The sequence below is a fragment of the Haliaeetus albicilla genome, chromosome 4 (assembly GCF_947461875.1).
Source record: "Haliaeetus albicilla chromosome 4, bHalAlb1.1, whole genome shotgun sequence".
NCBI classification, from domain to species: domain Eukaryota; kingdom Metazoa; phylum Chordata; class Aves; order Accipitriformes; family Accipitridae; genus Haliaeetus; species Haliaeetus albicilla.
Window position 1 is genome coordinate 49,980,036 of NC_091486.1, and position 23,638 is coordinate 50,003,673.

Sequence of the window (23,638 nt, forward strand, 5' to 3'; positions counted from 1 at the left end):
CATGCTGCAGTGGAGCTGTAGGATACCCAGGAAGCCTTGTAGTCCACTGTGTGTGGAGTTTTCGTACCCCTCAGCTTTCTGTGTTCTGTGCCTTTTGATTCATCAGGGCATACAGGTTAGTCACCTTCTTAGTAAACTCTTCCTTGCAAATTAAGTTGAAAATAATACTTGCACAATATTGGCAGTATTGTGAAGCAATCCAAGTAAAAGAAGTTCAGGTTCTGCCTCTTTCTGGAGAGTAAGTGCCATTGGATCCTGGTGATGAGCAGGTTTGATATACTTGCAGTGTTTGGGGTGGGAGCCTTTTGTGTGATAGTCTCTTGAATTTCCTTTAATTGTGTACATGTGTGAGCCAAAGTTATTTTAAGGCCCTGCGTTGAGTTGTTATACTTTAAAACTGAAGAGTAAACAGAAGCAGCAGCCAGTATTGTAGTAGCTTTTCAGAGTAGTAGATTAGCTTATTAGATTATTCGAAGATTATTCTAAGTGATTTTCAACATTGAAACATAAGAAATAGAGATGCTTCCCTCACTGTTACGATTATTGCCTTTTTTTTAATCTTACATTATGTATATTAATGTTTCTCCATAGCTTTCAAAGTACTTTAAAGAACAGTGGAGTATCACTCAGTTTAGATCTGATACTTGAAAAAGCCGTACTTAAGAAAAAAAAATTGTATAGACTACTAGCTTGTTGGTTGTTTCAAAGGTGACTTGCGGAAATCACGTTTTCAGAGCAGTGGTTGTGGTAGTCACTAAATCTCCTTCACATCTGCGCGTGTGTGTCTGTGGTGTCTTTGGGGAGGGGGTCATGATACATCCTTTAACAGAGAGATTAGGAATGGTGGCAGTTGGAACTTAAGGCAGAAAAATAATTGAAGAGAATTGTGTAGAAGTGCCAGCTTCCATCTTGGTCCCATGCAACTTTTCCTGGGAGGTCAAGTCTGCCTAAAGAAGGATTTCCCCAACAGCATTTTCACCTGACAAGGCTCCAGCTGATTTGTTCATTCGGAACAGTTTTGTACAATGCCCTCTTCTTAGAAAGTAGTGAGTTGAAAATTGCCATGAACAAAACTAGGTGTACTTTATATATCTGTGGGGAAAAAAAACCCCACCAGTATTTCATTTGGTATCTGATATTGAGTCCCATGGCCAAAGGGCAGATTTAAACTTAAATCTGTTTAACTTTAAAATGCAGGTAGTGTATTGCAAGTTGAAGACAGATAAGTACAAAGCAGGTTCTCAAGCCTTGGAGGATGTTATAATTTCTATATTATAGATAACCATTTTCTTTTGTCAATTGAGTTGGGCAATTGAAATAAAGGCTGGTGTTGCACGGAAAAGATGTTCTGCGGACTGATCTCCATATCGTGTCAGTGTTTTCCGCTCCCTTCTTTTCCCTTTCTGGTTTCCTTCCATGTAAAATTTAATTCCGCAAATCCATTGTAGTAGATTGACTTGCATCTTCCTGTCTCTAGAACAAGTTATATACAAATAAGCCTTTTGCAGGGCATTTGAAAAAAGCAGTCGACATTTGGAGTTAAAGGCTTTAAAATCTGTGTGTCACTGCTTCAGCATTGATAATTTATTTTATGTGTACCTATGTGGAAAGTATATGTGCTGTGTTTACCTATAAATGAAATTTTTCTACCAGTTGTTGCCATTTTGCTTTCTGTTTCTGTAATCATCTTTTATAAAATGGCTTTATTGTTCACTGATCAGGTGTATCCTGACATAAATAAAACATTGGCAGTAATTGGCTGTGACAGATTTTCAGCACTCCCTCCTCTCTCCAGCGTGTGCAGCCTCTGACAGTTACAGAAGGCATCTATAGAACCCAGTCCTCACATAGGAAAGTCCCTGGGGTAATTGGCTTTGACGGCTACTGGTTGCTGCAATAATACTGATCCATGAGCCTGTGTGAGCTGCATAATGCCTCAAGGATTTTGTACCCATCAATATGTCCTCAGCTTGAATCATTTTTTTTCATACTTTTTCTGTGGCAGTTTATTAAAAGAAACGCTTGCTCCATTTACTGTGTATTTGGTATCTACACAACCTCAGCTGTCATGGTAGATGAAAACACTATCCTGCAATTCTGTGCAAAACACTGCTCTGTGTCTGCAGCTGATACAAAGAAAATACCTCCTGCAATTGGTGGAGGACACTTGCAGTTCAAGTCTCTTCTTTATGTAGGTACATTGATGTTTTAAAATTATCCATGATAATAAAACATTATAATCTGTTGGCAAGAGCACAACTGCTCTTGTTTGCAAAAATTAATAAGCTGTGAGACAAACCCAAAAATATGAAAAGGCAGAGATGTACATGCTAAGTGAGGGCCAACAGTTTGTCAGTTATAACCACCGCTGAAGGCATGCTAACTTGTTTGCTACCTTAAGTAATAACTCAGGTTTCTTTCGTGTTGTCTGGTGGAAGAAAAAAAAAAAAAAATCTCATAGTTGGTGGTATTGATCACACTTGATCTTATTAGGACATTCTGGGAAATGTAAATTGCAACAAATCCACCTTGGTTGGATCCTAATCAACTGAAAGACCGAAGTTACCGGGTTCTTAACCAATATTGGCCCGTAGAGCTGAAATGCATTAAAAGTAGTTCTTAAAACAGGATTACGTTTTCTCAGCTAGAATTACTGCTGGCTCATCACTTAGAGCAGAATTTTTGTGGATGAAGTGTTGGCCAGAATAATTTATCATCTCAACAGTAATCATGATAGTTTGAGGGAAGGAAGTGTGTATAAATATCCCTGTATAACTTTGTTCTTTGATAATTTTAAGGCCCTCTGTTTAGGGAATCTATTCTAAAGGATTCCAATAGTAGTTCAGGAAACACTAGACAGTAGACCAAGGCTACAATGGCTGAGAACTACCTGCCCTTGAAACAGATACTACTGCTTGCTTAAAATAAAATCCTTTTGGCATACATCAAATCAACTTGCACCTGTAGTGGAATCTGGATGAGTAATGCATCTTTAGGAATGACAGTGACTCAGGGAAACATTGGGGATTTCGTTTGGTTATGCTTCAGTGCCAGACTCTTAACTCACTAGAATTATTAAGTTAACTGTGATAATTTTAACGTGGTTTATGGGGTTTGTAGTCATGCAATACCAGTGTGTTTTGATGACTCTTCTGGGGAAATATCAGATAACTCGGTGGGATATTCTGCATCTTTATTTTTAGAAGCAAAACACTTCCCAGAGAAACAAACCCTCTGGTTTAGTTGTCATTATAGGGAGGTCTGGCAAAATTTTAAGTTCCTTGTTTCATGGACTCACCTCTGTTTTGATACTGGGGGGGGGGGGGGGGGGAAGTTGTTTGTTTAATTGCATACCACAGAGAGGAAGTTTATGATCAATGCCTGGCTGGCTGTTTGCTTTTGGGTTCCAGTTTTCCATGACAACAAAAAAAATGTTTCCTACTTAGCTCATAGTTTATGAGTTTGTTTTTATAAGTGTTTATGTATTTTGAATCTTTAGGCAAGATAATGAAGCAAGATATTACTCATTGTGTGGTCTTTCTATTGGTATTTTGAAGGAAAAGGTGCTGAAATGTCATTCTTTCCAGTAGATGAGCACAAAATGCAAATAAAATTTCAAAAAAGGGATTTCCTTTTTTTGGTAGATTATCTCCCCTGGAAATTACAGTAATCATTTGGGAAGAAACCTTTCAGAGGCAGAAAGAACAGATTAAGAAGCTCATTTTTGCATTCAGAAGAAGTACTGTTAAGCTAGAATGTTGCACTGTAGTATTTTTATCCTTTTTCAAGTTGTTCACACAGTGACCAGTCATGTACAGATTGTGTCCCGTTATGACAGATAGAACATTGTGCACTGAAGAGCATGTTCTGTTTTCCAGGTAAACCTTGATTTGAAAACATAATGATATTTAAAACCGTCCAGCCTCTTTTTTACTGTGGTATTGATATCTGCCCCCTGCCCCCCCCGTCCCCCCCGCCCCCCCCCCCCAAGAACCAAAACCAGGGAGTATCATTTTTTTCAAATGTGCCCAGCAAAGTCTTAGGAATCAAAAAGAGCAAAGAGCAGTTATAGGCTAATTGATTAATGTAATTGCATGTGTATTTGACTAAAACTGGGTTCTGCAACATTGGCAATTTTATTACAAAATGCATTATGATTGTAAACCTAGCAAAAAATATTTTGCTGATAGATGTAGCTGCTATTTCACATCCCATTTTCTACATAAACTAGTTTTAGTAGCTAGTGTATGAACAAATGAAATATTCTAATTTGCATCCGAATGAAGCTTGCTCTGGAAACTTAAATGCATTGCAAAATTGCTTACAAAACTTAAACGTAAGAAAAGTAACTTTAATTCTTACAGCTTTAGACTCTTGCATGCAAATTGTATTTTAAACATCTTGTCATGTGCCAGGTAGTCAGTTCTCTCTGGCATGTCATTTGGGAGTGTTGAATCTATTTAGGAGGAAGCATTTTTGCCTAGTATGTGTCTTTTCACTCTTCCTCCTTCCACTTCTGGTTTAGGTGTCTGTCTTTCAGCAATGTAGTAGTATGAGTTTCAGCGCATGTTAGTTCAGCACCCTGCGTAGGTAGCTTTTCAAAAGCTATTTCTAAGCTCATCTTTATTGGCTTAACTAAAACCTTTGGCTTGGGACGTAAATTTCAGCAAGAGCGGCAACTGCATATTGGCATGGCTGAAGACCTTTATATATAAGAAAAGGACTGCATGCAGTGGATATAGAAGAATAATTGCTAGGCTATACTGGTTCTGTCTTGTGGTGTTTTGTGGGTCTTTTAAAAATTATTATTTTATTTGGGGAGTGGGTAGTGGACTTACAAAAGTGCAAATACTTTGGATCACAACAGTTGCCTAAAGATCTCTGTTTGAGAGAGGGGTGGGTTGGTTCGGCTTCTAGATTTTGGGGAGAGTCTTGGATGCAGTTAGTCACTGTTCCATGGACAAAAGCTGACAGTAGTCAAGGCATGCTGCTTTTGTTCTTTGATCTGCTGAGTGATCAGACTAGTAGGGTGACTTTCCTTCCCCCTACTTCCCCCCCCCCCCCCCCCCCCCCCCCCCCAAGTGCTTAAGAATTGTTTCCTGGGAAAAATCAACTCAAGTGGGGATTTAGATTGCAATATTATCCTGTGTAGATGTGTATTCCTCATGAAGACTGGTTCATGTAGTGTTAAATCCATTTGGGAACAGATTAAGGTAACTGATACTCTTAGTTGCCTTTAAAAAACAAAACAAAACAAAAAACCTATGCTGTTCCAGTGATACTCCAAATAATTTGTCCACATAGATAAGCTGAATGTTTAATGTTTCAGCTCCATCCCTTCCTCTGCTTCTCTACCTAAGAAAATTGTCATGCCACATTCTGCTAGTTGCAATGCCATCTAGATGTGTCTCTAACTTTCAAAAGCTTTTTAAAGTTACTGAAGGTAATGGCTTGTCTCCTGTGTCTTTTTACATGGCTGACAAGACCGAGCCATGTTTCTTAATGCCTAAGTTCTTTCAGACTTCTATGTCCAGTTTACTTTGCACTCTGTATGCAAGTATAGGGTTTTTATTACTGTTTTATTCTTGCATGTGTATGTTTGGGGTTTTTTTAGCTTTGAGTTGAAGGAAGGTGATACATTCCTTCCAGTGCCAGTACCAGCCACCCAGTGTTGAATTGTTTTCACTAAAGGGAGTTTCTTCCACTAACTGTTTATGTGTGTTTGAAGAAAAGTGATACAATCAGAAATGGTTGTGCTAGGAATGGCAGAAGTCCCTATCAATAGTTCGAAAAGGCCTAGTGAGGACCCTGTTTGGTCTGTCTTCTAAATGAGGTATGGCACAATAAAGACTGTGGAAGTAAGGGTTTTTCTGGTGAAGCCTGCTTTTTGTGTAGTTTGCTGCTGTTGCACAGGCAATATAAAAAATTGCTGGGCCTGATCCATGCACTTCTTGATGCAAGCAAGAAACAAGTGGTGACAGGCAGTGGAAGCTAATCCGTGTGGTATCTGTATGGGAGAGCATAAATGTGGAAGATTGTTGCACTGGCCATCTCTCTAGCATTAATGTTAGTTAGAATAACTGTCAGTAAAGGTCACAGTCTTGCTGATCCAATGTGAAAGCTACACAATCTTGTTAGCAGATACTGCACCACACGAAAGAGGATTACATAGCAATAATAGTTCATAGTGTATCTTTTTATAGCGCTCCAAAGGCGATTGATTTATTTTCAGGTGTATGAATGACGAAATACAAAACTTGAGTTAACTTATTTTCTTAATAAGATGTACACTTCATGTAATACTTCAAATGTGCTCTTCTAAATAACCTCATAATGATCCACAAGCTTGCCCTGACTTAAGAAGATTAAGGAATTAATGTCAAATTACAGACATAATGGCAAATAGTATTCACTCTGTTCGGCCCAGAGGAGAGGTTGACAGTTGACAAACATTAAATGTATGTTTAAGATTCTTCTTAAAGAAAGAATCACAACTGTTACAATAATTTAATGTTAGTATGTCCTGAGTGCGTATGAGGAAAAGATGGCATTGGGCAGTTATATTGTTGTTCTGTTTTGTGAGAGTTTGGCTAAGGGTACAGGCAGATCTGCTCAGTAGTTGAAGGTGTCAGTTTAGTTCTACATCGGACAGTTTCTTGCAATGTCAGCAAAATCTAGAAAGATAAGTTTCACAGTCAAAGCGTACTTGTGCAGTGGGTTAGTTTTGGTGTAAGATAATGATAAAATGCCTAAGAAGATTGTCTGTGTTACATAATACTAATGGAATTACAGTTGGATAAACACATTAATATGAAGGAGGGAGAAAATGCAGAGACTTTGGCTGTGGGAGGCATAAATGTTGCTGCTGAAAGCCGTGGCATAATTTCTGAATATGTTTTTAAAATCAGTGTAGCTAGTTAAAAATAAGACGTAATAAGTTTTAGTTTTCCTAGCTGTAAATGGCTTACCTTAATCTTTCTATTTTGGTCAAGTGAAAGGGAAATGAGGTCTGAGGAAATGCTCTTTAGCAAAAGCTGGGAAAGCTACCAAGATTACTTATCTGTCAGTTGAATCGCAGGTAATTTTTTTTATGTGCACAGCAGTTTGCTCATTTTCAGAATCAGAGCAGTAGTGGTTCTGCAGAAAGAATAGGTTGTGCTAAAACAGCGGCCAGACCGTTGATCCTCTTTGAAAAAGCAATCTGTATTGAGAGATGTAGTAAAGATTTGTAGCTATCAAAGGCTCTACATTTCTTCCAATAGGTTCTATTTTTAGCTACGGTTCTCAATTTTTTGTTGATTTTGATGTTCAAAGGTAGATACACATGTACAAAGGCAGCGAGCTTAAAACCCCAAACTGCTCCTTGCAGTGACAACTGTTACGAAACTGCAAACTTCGTATGTGTATAAGTAGAGAGCTGTCAACAGGAAGTCTAGTAGATACATTAGCTGTATATGACAATTTAGACCTTAAAAGCTGTGATATTACAGCTTTTGTGGCTCAAAACCCAGTATCTTGCAAATGATATTATAAATCCAGTAATGTTTTACATATTTGGCACTTAATTCCATCAGGTTATTGCTCAAGATTACATTCGGAATTATTATGTTTAGGGCTTGGGAACCTAATGTTGACCAATGTACGGAGACTACTTTTATTGTGTATCATGGTCACCCACACAGATGTTTGTTTCTGTTTGCAAAAAGGCATATAGGTAGTAGTTATTTGCATATATTGATCAAAAACAAGAAAAAAAAAATCACGTAGCTTTTTTCAAGGAAGACATGGCGTGATCTTTAAATTAGACTAAACATGGTAGGATTTCCGAGTGATGATTTTTGCAGTCCAAGTAGCCTAGTCTGGTTTTGTTAGCTATGAAATAGCTGTTGTGGCTGTGAAGTTGAGTTTTTTTGACTTGTATTTGTTAGGCAATTGCAAGAGCAGTTGTTATTTTGCACGTTTCTCTTGCAACAAATATCTCTATGGAAGATAATTTGTGATGGAAGCTTATTATAGCCTTTCTGTAGGCTAGTCTTTCTGCCTGTTTATATTGCAAAAAACCTTTTCTGACTTATTTTCCAAAACTTTATTTTCCTGGCAATGACTTAATATGCTGGAGAGACAAATGATTTTCTTCTGCCTCTTTGGATTTGTTGAGCTTGTTTAAAAATAAAAACCACTCTTGTTTTAACTCCTCATTTTTTCCTGTGATTTACTTTAAAGGAAATGTTTGTTTGAAGATAGCCCTGAATTCTTATGGCCCTTGAAGTTCTTACAGTTACTGCCTGTGTCCAAAAGCAGGGTCCTCGAGATCTTTTTGAATCCCCTTAGATGAAGGATGAATATCCTCTTCAAGAAAGATTAGAAGGATAATCATAGATTTTCTGAAACAGAAGATAGGTCTCCAGTATGAGATATGCGAGTAAAGCTCAAGAGCATGACCTTGTGTGTTTACTTGTTTTTCTGTACGAGAAGATGTGGCCCTCAGACTGGAAAGTGAAGATGAGGAGGTGGTGGGGGTGAAGGAAACACCTTCCTTCTTCTTGGTTAGGAACTTCGATTGCCTTCAGAGCGCACTAGAAATTGCTTGCATTGCGTAACTTGTTCACTATTCTCAGTCATTGGTTGCGAGTCTGCTTAATTTGGAGGATTAAACCAAAAAGACATTATTAAATTCTACAGTCTGATTTTTTTCTGTTTTTTTTTTCTTCCCAAGGGCTCAGATTTGGATGAAATGAATCACTAATAAATGAATTGATTAATAGTTACTTTAGATGCTCTCTGCATAGCTCCTTTCTTGTGCCAGTGTTATCTTCTGCATGTACCTACTTTAAGCAAAAAGTTTATAATCAATGAGTGAGAATTTAATGATGTCTTTCCACATGGCAGTAACTTACCCTCATTTGAGGTTAAAGTAGGTCTTTTAATAGTAGTTTGATAACTAAGTGGATTTTTAATTAACTGAAACCCTATGCCTTAAAATCTTTCACTTACAAATAATAGTTAAAAACTCCAGTTCTTATGACAGGTAATCTTACAGAAATAACTGATGTTAAAACAGATCAACAATGGCTCTTGCAATTCATACTCAGTCTGATATAAAATATCTGAGAAATAGCAGCTTCCTTATTCACTTCAGTAGAAAGCTACACATGAAGTCTTTGAAAACAAAACTTAGACTTAATCCAACATGAGCTAGTTAATTTTCCTCCTAAGTGACAGAGAAGTAGCAATTTTTTTTTAATAGCTTTGTACTTTAATCAGAGGTAGTGTCTTATTTTGCTGTCAGCATATTGATAGGACAGATTTCAGGGAGATTTTTTTTTTTTTTTTTTTTCTACTTACATTTTAATGTTTGCCTGAATACTTACGTAGTTTTATTCATGTCATGATGAGGGGGACAGCTAGAGTGGCCAACAGCATGGGGCTAGTAATGAGGTCTATTTCTTGCTATTAGCATATCCTGTCACAGAAATGGTAGCACACTTACACAGCTTTCATGTCTGAAGAAGGAACTGTTTTGACATGGACACATGTGTTACTTGATTAAATCAAAGGATTTAATGCTGCTTAGGTCTTTTAGGAGTGTGCAGGAGTCATCTGATATCCAGAGGAGAAAACATTTAGGAATTTACGCAGAGACTGTTCGTGCATACTATCTTTCAAAAGGGTTCATACACAGGGAAAAAGAGATCAAGATGCCCATGTCCTTGAGGTTTCAGGTAAGAAGCTTATCTCATGTTAGATGGTATAGTCTTCTATAACTTCTTTAGTGCTTTTGGAGATCAAAATTAGTAGCTTATGACACCCATTAAGGCTGATAAGGATGGAAGGACCTGCATCTTCAAGTGATGAAAAGTTAGTCCTAAAAATAGTTGCATTGTCTAGGACTGACTTACACTTAATGTAATTCCAAGAGTAAAACCACTTCAAGTTGTTAACTTACTGGAATTTGTACAGAAAGGGGCATGTGTTAGGCTGTGTTCCTTTGTAAAACACTGATTAAAAAAAAAAAGATTTTGTGCCTGTCAGTAGAAAAGATGATGTGTTTCTCTGCCCACCATGAACAACTTCTTTAGATAAGCTATAGAAATGAAGGTAATTAATAGGCATATGACATAAAAAGCTCACGATCTTTTTAGCTAAGCATGTTGGTATTTTTTCTTAAGTTGGACTACATAACTTATTCTGGGCTGTGGATCTGTAGACACGGGGGACATTTCTGTCATGAAAAACTTAGATGTTCCTACAAAACTGGGACAGGAAATAAAAAAGAGAGGTGCTAACTCCAACATAAGAAAAATTAAGCTTTTCCTGCTCTGTGACAGGTTTCTTAATGACAAAATGGGCTTGGTGACTACAATGGAGTTCTATTCTTAGCTTTGCCATTATTTCCCACCCCCCATTAAATTTTCATGGGTAGGAAAATTCATCAGAAGTGAAACTAGTTGCAAGTTTTCTGCTCTGTGAAGGAAGATACCTTGAGGAGTTAAACTGGGAAAAATGTGGGAGCATTGCAGTCTTACTTAAGCTAAGCAGTTGAAAATGGAAGTTTGCGAGAGGAATTTGAAAATGAGACTTTTCAGCCTGGATGATATTGAAGCTTTGTTACTGCTAAAATGTGTGGGGGTTTTTTGTGTGGGTTTTTTTTTTTTTGGTTGGTTGGTGGGTTTTTTTTTAATATACTGTTCTGGTGTTTGGTGGTTTTTTTATGCAGCCCAGTGCAATAACTCCCTCTGGGCATTGGTATTTCAGAGAATTTTTTTTTTTTTTCCAGGGAGAGGGGGAGGAAGCTTATCCAAACACTGGTAGCAGGTGGGAGAAAAGGTGCAAGCGGACATGCATACCAAATAAGAAGCTTTGCTGCATGGTGTCTGTTGTTGTTTAACAATACTTAAAAGACCAGGAACTTTTTTTAACACTTGTTACAGGAGACCTGTAAAATTTTACAGGTGTAAAATGTCGCATCGTTCCTGTGGATGTTGTGCTCTTAGAAAAGCTGCACTGTGTGTGGTAAAAGTAACACCCTTTCATAAACTAAACTCAGAGAAAGTTCAGTTGTGTACTACCACACAGTTATCAACAACCTGCTTAAAGAAGGTGATAGTTGTTCAAAAGTGCAAAAAAAATGCTTCGTGCAATGAGATACCACTCCACCTGTGTGATTTCATTCCCCCCTCTTCTCAGCTCAGACTGTGGTGGATATGTAACTGATACATATGTATACACACACATATGTTTGTGTGTGTGTATACATATATATATATATACACACACACACTGTACGTAAATTTAGAAGAGAATACATTTATCCCCTGAGGTCTGAAAAATGCTGTTATTGGCTTTTGTGTAAAATACTGCCGGTTTTTAGAAACCTGCAGATACTAGTGGTATCAACTCTTTTAAGTGAATGAAGCATTCGTGTTTGATGTCATTAATTAGGAGCTGACTCTAGAGGGCACTCTAAATCAAGATAGCATTCTCTTTCCCCTTTAACATCGAAAGATCACGCTTCTCTGAAGAAAAGCAATAAAAGTCGCTGTGCATTCCTCCTGTCCTTCTCACCAACCGCATGGCCTCTCAGTGTATTGGAAACACGAATATTGGTTTGGACTGGAGAGCTACTCTGGAAGATGTGTCTTAATTATTTAGCTCTGGGGGGATTCCTTCAGAAGGATTCCAAAACACTGTGAGCTCTAACACCCTACCTCTCGTTTTCATGCTGATTTAAATAATTTGGATGTTTGAAGTATCTTTGCAGGGCTTTATAGAGCATAAATAAAAAGCTGAATGGTTCAAACAGAATGGTGTTTTCTTACTTTCTCGGACAGGAGGTAAAATACTGCTTTTTTTTTTCCTCAGTATATTCAAAGAGAAAGAAGCAGTGTCTTGACTTGATGTGTTTTGTTTTTTGGGTTTTTTTTAATATTCCTTTCCAGCAGCTGGTAATAACTGGTGGTGAAACATGTAATAACGTACGAATTCCAAACTGAGATTTCACGTAGGGATTTTTTTTCTGTTCTTTGTAACTGTCCCTGTAACACATTCTTCTTTTTCTTATATTTACATGCAGTTTTGTGATCCTTTCCCAAACAACTAAGTAACTGTCCTTGGGAGGGCATTTTTTGGTTAGAGATTGTAAAGCCTCAAAGTGCCAATGGTTCTTAGTTGCTTAGTGTTGGACTGCAGCATAGGGCAGTAGATTCCCTATCAAATGCCTTTCTGTTTTGGCAGTTGCGGTAGGATGTATATCCATGGACCAGCTGTATGTGACCAAGGCAGATTATTAGAAGTGCTGGTAGCATTTTAGGGGGAGTGTAGGTATTGCTATTCTCAGTCACGGCTCTTGCTGTTAGAGTAACTTCCGAAATGAAAAGTTGAACTCCTTTTAACATGTATTTTGAAACCTGAAAACACAGCATTGGCATTAATTGCATAGATACAGGACAGACTTCGAGGTCACTTAATTCAGGTAGCTTTTCAGTAGATTTTCCTCGGAGCATGAGAACTGTTTCCCTAATGACTAAAAGAGGTCCGCTGGTTGTTTAAGATCTTACCTGAAGCTGTAGCTCAAGTTCTTGGTTGGAGAATATTTAAATCTGCAAATATAGTGTCTGTTCAGATTTCTCTTCTCTTTGCTGCTCTGGCAAGAATGATGCATTTCTTTTACAGCTTAAAGTCTTGTCTTGACTGCTTGGGGTGCATGGTCATCCTAGTACACGCAAAATTAGGGAGTATGATTGTTTGGGCTCCCCTCTTTTGTTGTACTGAGTATACTTTGCCTTTTTCCTCTGGAAAAGTATTACTGTTTCCCCCTGAATATACAATTGGGTAATACAAAACTTGTAATTTTTACCTCTGACTTGAGTGGTTATGAGGATAGTAATTGTTTCAGTCTGGAGATTAAAACTTGTCTCCCATGTCAGTTATTAAATGTGGGAATAGCTGCAGGCTGTGGAATAAAATATTTGATTTACAGTGTAACTCTGTGAAAGGCTATAGCACAAGAACTGTATAGATTTGTTTGGTATAAAAGCTTCATTTAAGAGGAGAAGCAGCAGCAGCCTACTAGACCATTTCTGGTTGTGATTTCTATTTTAGTAGGCTGAAGCCCAATGTGGTGATTTGTGTGGTATAATGATGGTAATTCAGAGCTGGAAGATGAGTTGTCTGTAATTTTGAGCCTTTCTCAGTGTTACAGCTTCTTATCAGCAGAGTTAACAGGAGCTGAACTGCCTGTAATACATGGAGTTTTCCTCCTTTCTCAAGTTAAAGGTTAAAGTTATTACAAGCATGTCTGTGAGCTTTTGTTAGCATTGGAGAGTGCTTTGGACACTTGCACATTATTGCTGTGGACATATTTTTCTACTTAACGTGGTGAGCAGTTGTTTAATTGGAAAAGCTGTTGCTTCTCTTGATCCTGACTGTAGTAAAAATCAATGTCTTCTCTGCAGTCTGAACTAATAGGAATCAAACTCATTGAAGGATGAAAATGGTTTAATCAACAGAGCACCATCTTAAAGGTTATTTAAAAAAAAAAAACAACAAAACCCAAACCCACAAACACCCCCACGCAAGCTCTGAAACTAATGAGCAAAACATGGTGCTTCCTACCTTAAGTTGGACTAATGGAGGGAAGGTAGTAGAGGTTTTAATCTGAAACGGATCTAGTGATATTCTTGGGAGCTATTTGATTTCAGAGTCTTTCCTTTTAAATACCACTTCCTGTATATATCTTCAACCTTTGGATTAACTGAAAAATGAGGTCTAATAATGGGTTTCTTCGCAGTGGAAGCCCTGAAAGGCACTCTCTATTCATTCCAAGAACTGAATCAAACAGGATTGTCAGGCTTGTTCTTGACCTCACTTGTCCAGTGCGGTCCACTTACTTAAAATATATCTGGTTATTGGTATCCCAAAGTGTAGATTTCATTGTGAAAGAGGTAGCGAGGGGAATGACAACAACATTTTGTTGTCTACTCCTTTGGAAAAATGTAGGTGGTGTTGGGGTTGGAATTGATGTCTTGTAACCCTGTGACTTGGGTAATGGACTAGGCAATCATTGCTTACATGCCTGTAAAGGGAGGCTACCGAGCATACTTCATGTTGCTTTCCTGACATTGCATTCACTGTTAATATTTAACCACTGTTAACAACTGTGCTTTACAAATAAGCCTGGAAGTACAGGCTTTGATTGTAGTTAGTTAGCTTTCCAGTTCCCCCTCTTCTCTAAAATTTATTTAGTTGATTTTTTTTTTCCCCCCATTAGTTCACTCCAGACAGTTCACTGCTTAATGTATTTTACAGCCATGACTTGCTACACACTGGCATCCTCATGGAAGACAGACATGTGCAGTGTGACCTTTTCATCTGTTGTTTAGGGGGAGGGCACTAGTTCTTCTTGCTGTCTGTGTATGGTTACGTGACTGTGAAGTTACATGTGCATGTGCTAGTGTAGACATGTGATTTGAAAATTTTCATTCTGAAACTTGATGACTGGAAACTATAAACAGGAACGAAGTGGATAACGTAGTGTGTGTTCTGTGACTGCTTAATGATGACTATGTTAGGGAAATTGAAAAAAAGGGTAACCTTTAAATTATTTTTTCACCTCTTGATACGCCACTCTTGGCACATTCAGATCCCAAAAAGCAAAGAGGCAGATTTTGTTTCATGAGGAAGTTGCCTGCCAAGCTTTAATGCGAGTCTTATTAATGCAAGTCTTATTAATGGATTATCAATGAACTCGTGAGGTGTATGTGTATGCTTGTTACTGATAAAACACTAGCATGAAAATTCAGCAGTTCCCGTCAGTCACCTCGTCAAAGTCTAGACATTGTGTTCAGAAGAGAATGAGATAATAGCTCATAGACCGAACAAAGAACACCTTTGAGGTTCTATGTATCACATGTCCAAAGACTTGCCTGTGTGGCTCTGTTTTTTTGTGCACTTTGCACGCTGTTTCTGCTGCTCTTCAGTTCATGTCTTGATTAATGAATCATATTGTTAGCTGGAGTGGGAGCCAAATGTATTAAAGAACTTCCTGTGATGTTGCTTAACTTCGTGCTTTAGGTTTGGGGTTTTTTTCCTTAATGCTTTCAGTTGGGCCGTTGTCAGCACTAGAGGGGAAAACTGAGGATTTAAAATTTGCAATTGCAGAGTCAAGTCTCTACATGGTCTTTGTGGCTTACTTGAATTTACAGTGTTTTGGTGGGTTTTATAACTTTTTTAGGAGTCTGACACTAGATGGCATACTGCATCCTGACCGTATCGCCTGATTAAAAAATAGGCACTGATTACTCTTGGGCCCTTTTTGTTTAAAGAGGTTTCTTGTGTTTCTATGCGGTGGCTTTAAAGGTGTGTGTTTGTTGTTACATTAGAAACTTGCCTCACACCATTTGAAACTCAAGCATTCCTTTTGTCCAGGAATGTTTGCCTTTGTGTAAATTTACGTAGAACATGTAAATATTTTCTTGAATGAATGCTTGTTCCATGGAATTGTCCCTTTGTGTGTATGTGTGTGTTTCAGTTAGGTCTTGATTTGCAATCTGCAGGCAGTTGCTTTCATCAAAGATGTAATGTCTGGAACACAATTTAGAATGGGAGGGAATGGTGCTCTGATGTTTTACAGTTTTCTGCAAGTAATGTCAACAAATGACATAGATCTCACGTATCCTTATTATGTTGCCTTGAAATTATTTGGTTGCCCAATTCTGATGGGGATCATATGTTTTAAGTTTTTCTGTCTTAGTTTGTGTGAATTGCTGTGTTTTCTCTCCTTGTCGCAAGAAGAGACAGCTAAATAGAAGATGTGAGGTGCTTTTTACGTTAAATCCTCTTCCTGATAGGCTATTGAAAGAACAGCGTCAGGGGAAAAAATGCCATGTTGCCTGTATAGCCTTTCTAAAAATACTAAGTTAATTTGTGTGTTTCTGTAGTAGCTGCTTTACATATGAAACCAAGGTGAACGTAGTTAAGACTAGTGTGTTTTTTAGGAGAGAATTTGGAAGGAAGTTCAGAGTCGGAATATGGTCACGTGAATGGGATTCTTAAGCCCTTAGTGTAATTTTATGTTAAATGCCGATAGGAAAATGTGCATTGTTTTGACAAGTAGCACAGAACTGATTTATGTTAAAATATACAGCAGAATCCATTTTTTTGGAGTGTGTTTGATAAGCTGGTGTAAACCATGCTTAACTATTGCTACCTCTTCATCTGCAGTGTGAGAAATGTTGTGAAACTGATTTTGAAAGGCCTTTTTGACTGTTAATTGGTTGATATTAGCTATCAAAAATCTGCCGCTTCCTTTTAGTTCACTCAAAGCTTCTGCGTAGGTGGTTGAAGACCGCTGTGTGAAATATGTTCCTACATCAGTAAATTCCTATGTTTGAAAAACAAATCAAAATAAGTTGAGTCCAGCAAACTGCTTACATAATTTGCGTGATTTAAGGGAGGTCATGTTGCCCTCTGAGCAGTAAAGTTTTTAAATTTATCTCGTTATCAAGTCTTCCAAAAGGTAAAGAGACCTCTTTCAGAAGCATGAAAGGTCTAGTTTAAGTGTAGTAGGCTGTAGCATGGCCAGTGCAGATACATGCCTAACACTTGGTTGCAATTCTTACTTTGCTGTATTTTTTTTTTAAGGCTCCTAAGAAATGGATGCCTGTGCATGTGGGAAAGTATCAATTTTTGACATAAACCGCTATTTCTTCCTGTGAGATGGAAGCTGTCTTGTTTGCTTACTGTTATGAATTTGTGGAGGGAAAAGGAGAAGAGGAGTAAACTAAGAACCTTCTACAGTATTCCATGATTTGGGGGATTCTGGAGGGGTGTGGCGGAACAATGCCCGAACTAGTTTCATATGCTAGGTATCTTCTCCCATGGTATTGGGAAATGAAGACTTTCTTCCCTATGTAACTGAACTAGAGTCATGTGGTTTCAGACTGTTAACATTTTTTCAAGATTATAGTAGAAACTTCCTGTTTTTACAGCTTATCTCCCTGTCTGGAGGAAAAGATTATTATAGGTATGGTCACATCCTGTGGTTATTGTCACTTAAAAAAAAAAAAAGTCTATTGAATTTGCTGAAGCCTTTGAATGTGAAAGTGATTACTACACTAAAAAACTGTGAGCTGTAGTCATGTTTCCGATCTGTGCTGTGATTTCAATAAAAGACTGTAAATCCATTGCAAATTTTACATACCTGTTAGTTCAATTTCAGCTATAGTTGGTGTGTGGAGAAAATCTCCTGGTAAAGAATCTGTCTTACTCTGGAAGGAAGATTGTAAAGGAAGCATTTGGCAGTCATTTCCTTTAGCTTGTGAGTGTGAGCATGCTTTATATTACAATAGTTTGAACATACCACAGGCTGTTGATAGAGGTATCAAGTTTTCTACTCCCAAAGTTACTTTTAGTTGAAACTGGAGGGAAGAACAGGTGAACTTCCATTGTTTTACAATTGCTTTAATAGAGTTGAAAAAAATGCCTTTGCTTACTTCTACCTTCCCTCCTTTTCTTCTGCTTTACCCTTTCCCCCGCGCCCCCCCTTTAACTACTGAGAGTTTTATTTTGTTTGCTTTTTTAATATACAGCTGAGAACAAATGGTTTCTTGTTTTTTTAAATCAATTTATTAAATTCTCAAGTATGTAAATTTTTCCTTTGAAATATGATTTTTTTTCTTGACAAATATTTGGATTTTTTTCTTGTTTAAGATAATACCTTATAAAATAAATTGTGTGTGTCACTTTGTCATTAAATTCAATAAGCTGCTGAACAGGTTGATGTCTTGCCTTAAGTACCACAAAATCTGGCAGACACAACTGGATTTTGTTTTAATATCCTTGGCTTACAATGTACCGTTCTGTAATTTGGAGTTTCCCAGGGCAGGGATTTTCTACAAAAACATTTTTGAATTGAAGTATTGGTCCCTACAGAGAAGAGGAAGCAAACCAGAGGAGAAATATTGAAAAAAGTGGTTTTTGTCACTAGCAGGCATGGACTTTTTTTGCTTAAATTTGTCTTGCCTGGTTTGTTTTCATTTCCGGATATGAAAGCTGTAGCTGGTTTTCAAGTTATTTGTCTCACTACTTGTTCCCTAGTAGCTTGGTCACAATATCCCCATTGAGTTTTTTACAATTCATACTTATATATTCTGCCTGTGCACGTAAAGCTTTTATTTTAAAACCTTGCCAAGTTGCTGCATTCCTCGGGTTGTTAAACTTTTTTTTTTTTGGTTGTTTTGTTCCCCTCCCCCCTGCCTCTTCCCAAAGAAAGCATACTGTCTTTCTGGCTGAATTTTGTCCTGTTTGAGGTGCAGCAATTTTAGAGCACTGTCCTTGAATTAAGTTTTAACTGTAAATAGGAAACGTTGTGTCTTCTGTTGTTGTTTTTTTTTTCTTGGGCTTTTTGTTATGGACACTCAAGTCTGGTTTCAAGGGCTTGCATAGCCGGCAGAACTGAGTCTTCAGCATTTGGAGGGGGGAGAATAGGGAGAAGGGTATGGGGTGACACTACTGTGAACATTCACTTAATTGTATGGGGACTTGAGATTGAACTCCTAGTGGGCTGGGCTCTATCTGTTTGGATTGATGGTATGGTTTTGTGTTGTTTCTCCCCCCCCCAACCACTTACGAAGCTAGGCCTTCCAGTAAAATCCTGAGATTTCACATGTTAGCATGTGAGTTGCCTTAGTCTTCACAGCTCCCTAGGGGAGCGACTTTTGTTTTTTTCTTTCCTACTGTGACAGAAATGCTGTGTGCATCAAAGATGCTGTATAAAAATAACCTACCAAACTTCTTCCAAAGACATGTAGTGTGGAGTTAGGCAGGACTTTATGTCCTTGAAGTCTATATCCCCAGTATTCAGCTGAGTGATGCGCTGACTGTACCAACGGGAAATTTTTGGTTGTGTCACAGGTTCTGGGTAGGCTGAGAAGGAATCTGAGGCAACTTGTGTTTTGACCTGATAACAAGCAATTGTATTGATAAGCAGTAAATACCATCAGCGCACAGGTCTTGGGATTTTTTTTCTTTAGGAAGACTTTTGTTTGCGTTTCTGCATTGCTCTTGAGACTTGTGCCTCTTTTGTCAGGTGGAGTTTGATCCAAAGCTGTTACCTTACAGGGGTGGCAAAGGAGTTGTTGGTGGCAGTTGTTGGTGACAGTTACAGCAAGGGTGGTGCCTGGAATTCATCGGCCTAAGAGTGCTTAAAATGAGGTTGAAGTTTTTCAGACTTTTCTGTGCTTGATAAGGGTCTTCCTTTCCCAGAGTACTGATGTGGTGTCCGGTTTTAATAGTGACCTGTACAGACTTAGAGCTTGACTGGAGGTCTTCTGAAATACAAACCTGAACACTGGGTAAGTACAGAAAAGGAGTCATAGTTATTGAACTATAAAATGCGTGATAGTGTTAGTAATTTGGTTTAGCAGGTTCTAGGTTAGGTGCTGCGTACCTAGAGGCTTAGGGGGGGGAAAAAACCCAACCCTCACCCCAAACAAAAACAACCAACCCCCCCCCCCCCCCCCAACCAACCACCCAAAATCCAACCCAATAAAAAAAGCCAAACCTCTGAAGGTTCATGGTCTGTGAAGAGTACAGGTTCTGTCTGGGGATTTGAGAGAGGCAAGGAAATGGTTGATCTGAATTTCAGCAGTTATACACTAAAAATAACTCTTTGTGTGCTGATTTTTAAGAACTGCTGCCTGCTGTATATGTAAACGTGGTGGAGCGGAAGTGGACAAGACTGATTGTGTTTAACTGTAAGCAGAGTTTACAGCCTCCTTAGGCAGGCTTGGATTACAGAATGAAATGGCCTTTTGATTATGTTGAAGCAATAATAACATTGCACTGAATTTCCTCTAAGAGATTACGATTTAGTAGTGTGGAAAAGCACCCTCGTATAATTGTGGAGCAAGCTGTAGCTGAATTAGTGCTGTGGCAAGAAGCTGCTTAAAACTCAATGCATGTTTCCTCTGGGGTTTTCACACGTGCTCACAGATACACAAGTGCAGACAAGACTTTTCCTGCTTCAGGCAGGTTTGAAGAAATTTGTGTGTAGACAGTAGTAGTAGTAGTAGACTGTCTTGTCAAGAGCTCAGTATCATTTATTCTCAGCTGTGTTTACACTAATAAAACAGTGCATTATTTGCAAAGGAAGAAAACATCACCTCTAACCTGACCGATGGTTTTGTGTTTAGAATAGGTAGAGCCTAGATGCTTTGATGCTGAATTGAAAACAAACAGAAATGGGTAACAAATATTCAGTGCTCCTGTTCTGAGCAGTTAGGTGACCTTTCATGCTAGTAGCCCAGCCTATGTTTCCTCTCCTGCTGAGGAATCTTCAGTTGACCGTTGGCCTCGGGAATTCTCTAGCTAATTTTCAGCTTGAACTGCCTCTGCTTCAGGCTTTTTGTTTTACTGGAGGTATCACTGTTATTTTGGCTGGGAATATATGCACTGACAGTGAGAGGGAAACTTGATGAGGGCTGGAATTAAGTGACCCACAAGAAAAACAGTGCTGTGACAATAGTAAGCTGTTAGCTTGTTCTCCATGAACCTACTCCCTTCCTCTTCCCCCCTACCCAATGCCAAATCCAAAGGGAGAGCTTGATTTACGTGAAGCTCTGAGGACAGTGTTAAGTCCTATTTAAAAATAGGTTCAGCTTAGCAGGGGTTTAATGTGTTACACTTGCTGCTTTCCGAAGCTGGGAAGTAGTGTTATATTAGCTTTTAGAAAACACTTGTCATGATCATATCTCTGTGTGTTTTTTAAAGGTAAGTTTAAGGTTTCTCTTTGTAGAATTTGTGCAAGCCAGACAGTGTACTTGAACCTGCTTTTTAAAAAAAAAAAAATTAACTTGATGAGTTAACTGCATGACTTCAGCGAGCTGCCTTTAAGTGTTTGTGGGACCTCTTTGCCTTGGATGTCTCTTAAAATAAAAAAGTTAATTTACCCATTTAATCTGTATAATCTCATTAAGTCTGTTTACGGTTAGTTTGTGTTTCAAGTGTATACATATCTTGTAGACCTGAAATTGCTCCTTTGGAGCAGTGTTTCTAGTGAGTGAAATGTTTATGCGTACTTGATGGCTAAATCTGTCAGAAGAAGTGGAGAATGCTGCTGATCGATAGATCTTGTGGCTTGGCGGAAGTATATCTGTATTTATTATTCTTCAAATTTGTAAGTCTGTAGTTAATATTCTTCAAATATGGTAGGACTCTTGTGCAAAGTTATGAATTATTCGTGTTTGTTATGAGTAGTATGTCTAGAAAGCAGCACACTTTACAGCTCTTTGAAGATACACTGTCTGTCACTTCTCAGTGCTCAATCTTTTATAAGCTGAAGTGCGTAGGTACAATATACAAAGCGTTACAGTATTCACGGAGAGCACTGAAAACCAAAAACTGCAAGTTAACGGGTGCTTTCCAGTCCTTTGCTGTAAGGAGAGAAGGTGTACCTGCGTGTATATGTACATGCCTTTAAGCATTGTCAGCAATTATTGACAGCAAGTCAAAGCCTTATTTTTTTTTCAGATTTCCAGCTTCTGTTGTTTATTGTCACGGCCTTAATGTTTCTTCAACTAGGTCTTCCGTTTAATTATAATGTTTATTATGAAGTCAGATATCTGGTCCCTTGGCTGCGTGCTTAGGCCTGTAGCGTGCGGAGTGCTTTGCTTGTAACTGCATCCCTTGTCTCAGTTCGTTATCTGTTAATGGTACTCAACATGACAGGGTTGTTTTGATAAATGGCGGCTGCCAGGAAAACTGGGCTGGATTTTGCATGCGGTGGAATTGAGCTTTATTTCATTGTGTAACACCAGATAACTGATGCACGCTGGACCAAACACAACAGTATGTCGTGCGAGGTCTGTTAGCAATTGTTCCAAAGCTGTCACTCGGTGAATCTCTGCTCAAGCCCGTTCTAGGTCTCATTCTCTACAGTGTATTTGCCTAACCCTTCTGGAGGTAGTTTTTGTTTGAGTAGGCTTGATGGGTTTTGTGTGTGTGTGTATATATATATATATATATATAAAACTCACTCTTTTCCCTTTTTCAGACGTGCATGCTTTTAGTGTGGATATTAAAAGAAATGCTGTTGTAAGTTTATAATGCTGTGACTAGCAAAGGTGTATTTCATGACCAAGAGAAGATTTTCATCTTTTGCAATCCATTTCCAAAAGGCAAGATAAAAAGTCCCTATTGCGAAATGGAGCTTGAGGCTGTACTCTGTGCATGTTTTTTTATTTCAGTCTATGAAATGGGGGCAGATCTCTGTATCTCATAGGAAAGCCAATTAGTGAAAGTTCAGTTGTTTCTGATGTCAGTGATTGAATGCTGTAGCTGTTCTGTTCGTTCAAGAATCTCCAATATGCTGTATAAAAACAGATGGGACTTCAGATGATTTCAGTGCCATCTACCACATTGCTGAATTCAGAAGTTGATTCGCCTTGGATTTGCAAGACAGTGTCTGAGATTCAGGAATACTTTCCAGTTCTGTTGCTGTGTTCAAACTGCTGGATGCTGTGCTTTGTACTGTTTAAACAACTTTCATCGTAATGAGATACAAAAAAATCTATAGATGCGCTTTGGGTTTTTTTAAATTTGAGTGCATTTTTCCAGTATATACTGACTTTCAGGATTTGTGATCCAGGCTGGCTCGGTCATCAGTCCTAAAGGGATAAGGTGTTTTTGAACAACTACCATCAAACAGGGTATTTTTCAAATAAATGCAACTTGGCCTGAATTAACTTACAGCTGGAAAGCTCTTTTGGAAGTCATTAGAAGTAAACACTGGTTTAAATACACACTGGAGCACTAAGTTCCTTTTTGTGATTTGCCAGGTGTCAGGCCACATTTGATTAGAAAATTGAAGTGAGGATAAATGCAATGTGGTTGCTTTGTGCTGACTTAAGGATTGAATTTCAGCTCTGGCAGGTTTGGAGCTATCACATGGCTACTTGGTTACAAACCTTATTTTGAACCAGGTCTTTTGAAGATAGGCTCCAGTTCAGAAGCTCTTGTACAATGAATATTGCAGGAGCAAAGCTTGTGCTGTACACTGTCTTCAATTTGTATTGATCATAGCAGTCTTGCAATGTGGCAGGGGCATTAGAATTAATCAGTTACTTCAGCTGTGTTAGTGGTTTTAGGTAGCTATTTCTAGAAAGTACAGAATAAATTTTGAAGTTGGATCTTTGTCTCCTGAAGGACTCCTGTGCTGTAGCACAAAACATGGTAGAAATTGGATCTATGGATAAAGAGAGGGAAAATACACAACTACAAATAATTAACAGCATCTGGAAAGAATAAGTTGGCAGACAGTACTTGAGGGTATTGCTCTGATTAACTGGGTTTGTGAACCTTGATTTTTTTTTTTAACTTGACTTTGTAAAAAAAAACAAAAACAAAAAAAAAACACCAAAAACAAAAAAACAAAACCCAAACCAACCAAAACCCACAAAAAACCACCAGCTTTGAGAAGGTGTACTCCCGTATTTGTTTTATAGGCAAAATGCTGCTGCATGGCTAGGAAATGGATTTGCTTGGCAGGAGAGAAGTGCATGTTGCCCTCAGGTAGTGGATTACATAGACGACTTGTTTTGCGTGTTATTCTGCAAGGGAAATAGCGAAGCTTTGCTCTAAA

The 23,638-nt window shown here is 38.3% G+C and overlaps 1 protein-coding gene across 4 annotated transcripts in view; it reads left to right on the top strand.

Moving 5' to 3' along the window:
- RERE (arginine-glutamic acid dipeptide repeats) overlaps positions 1-23,638 on the top strand; it is a 257,381-nt gene that overhangs the window by 27,059 nt on the left and 206,684 nt on the right. The window lies entirely within an intron of this gene.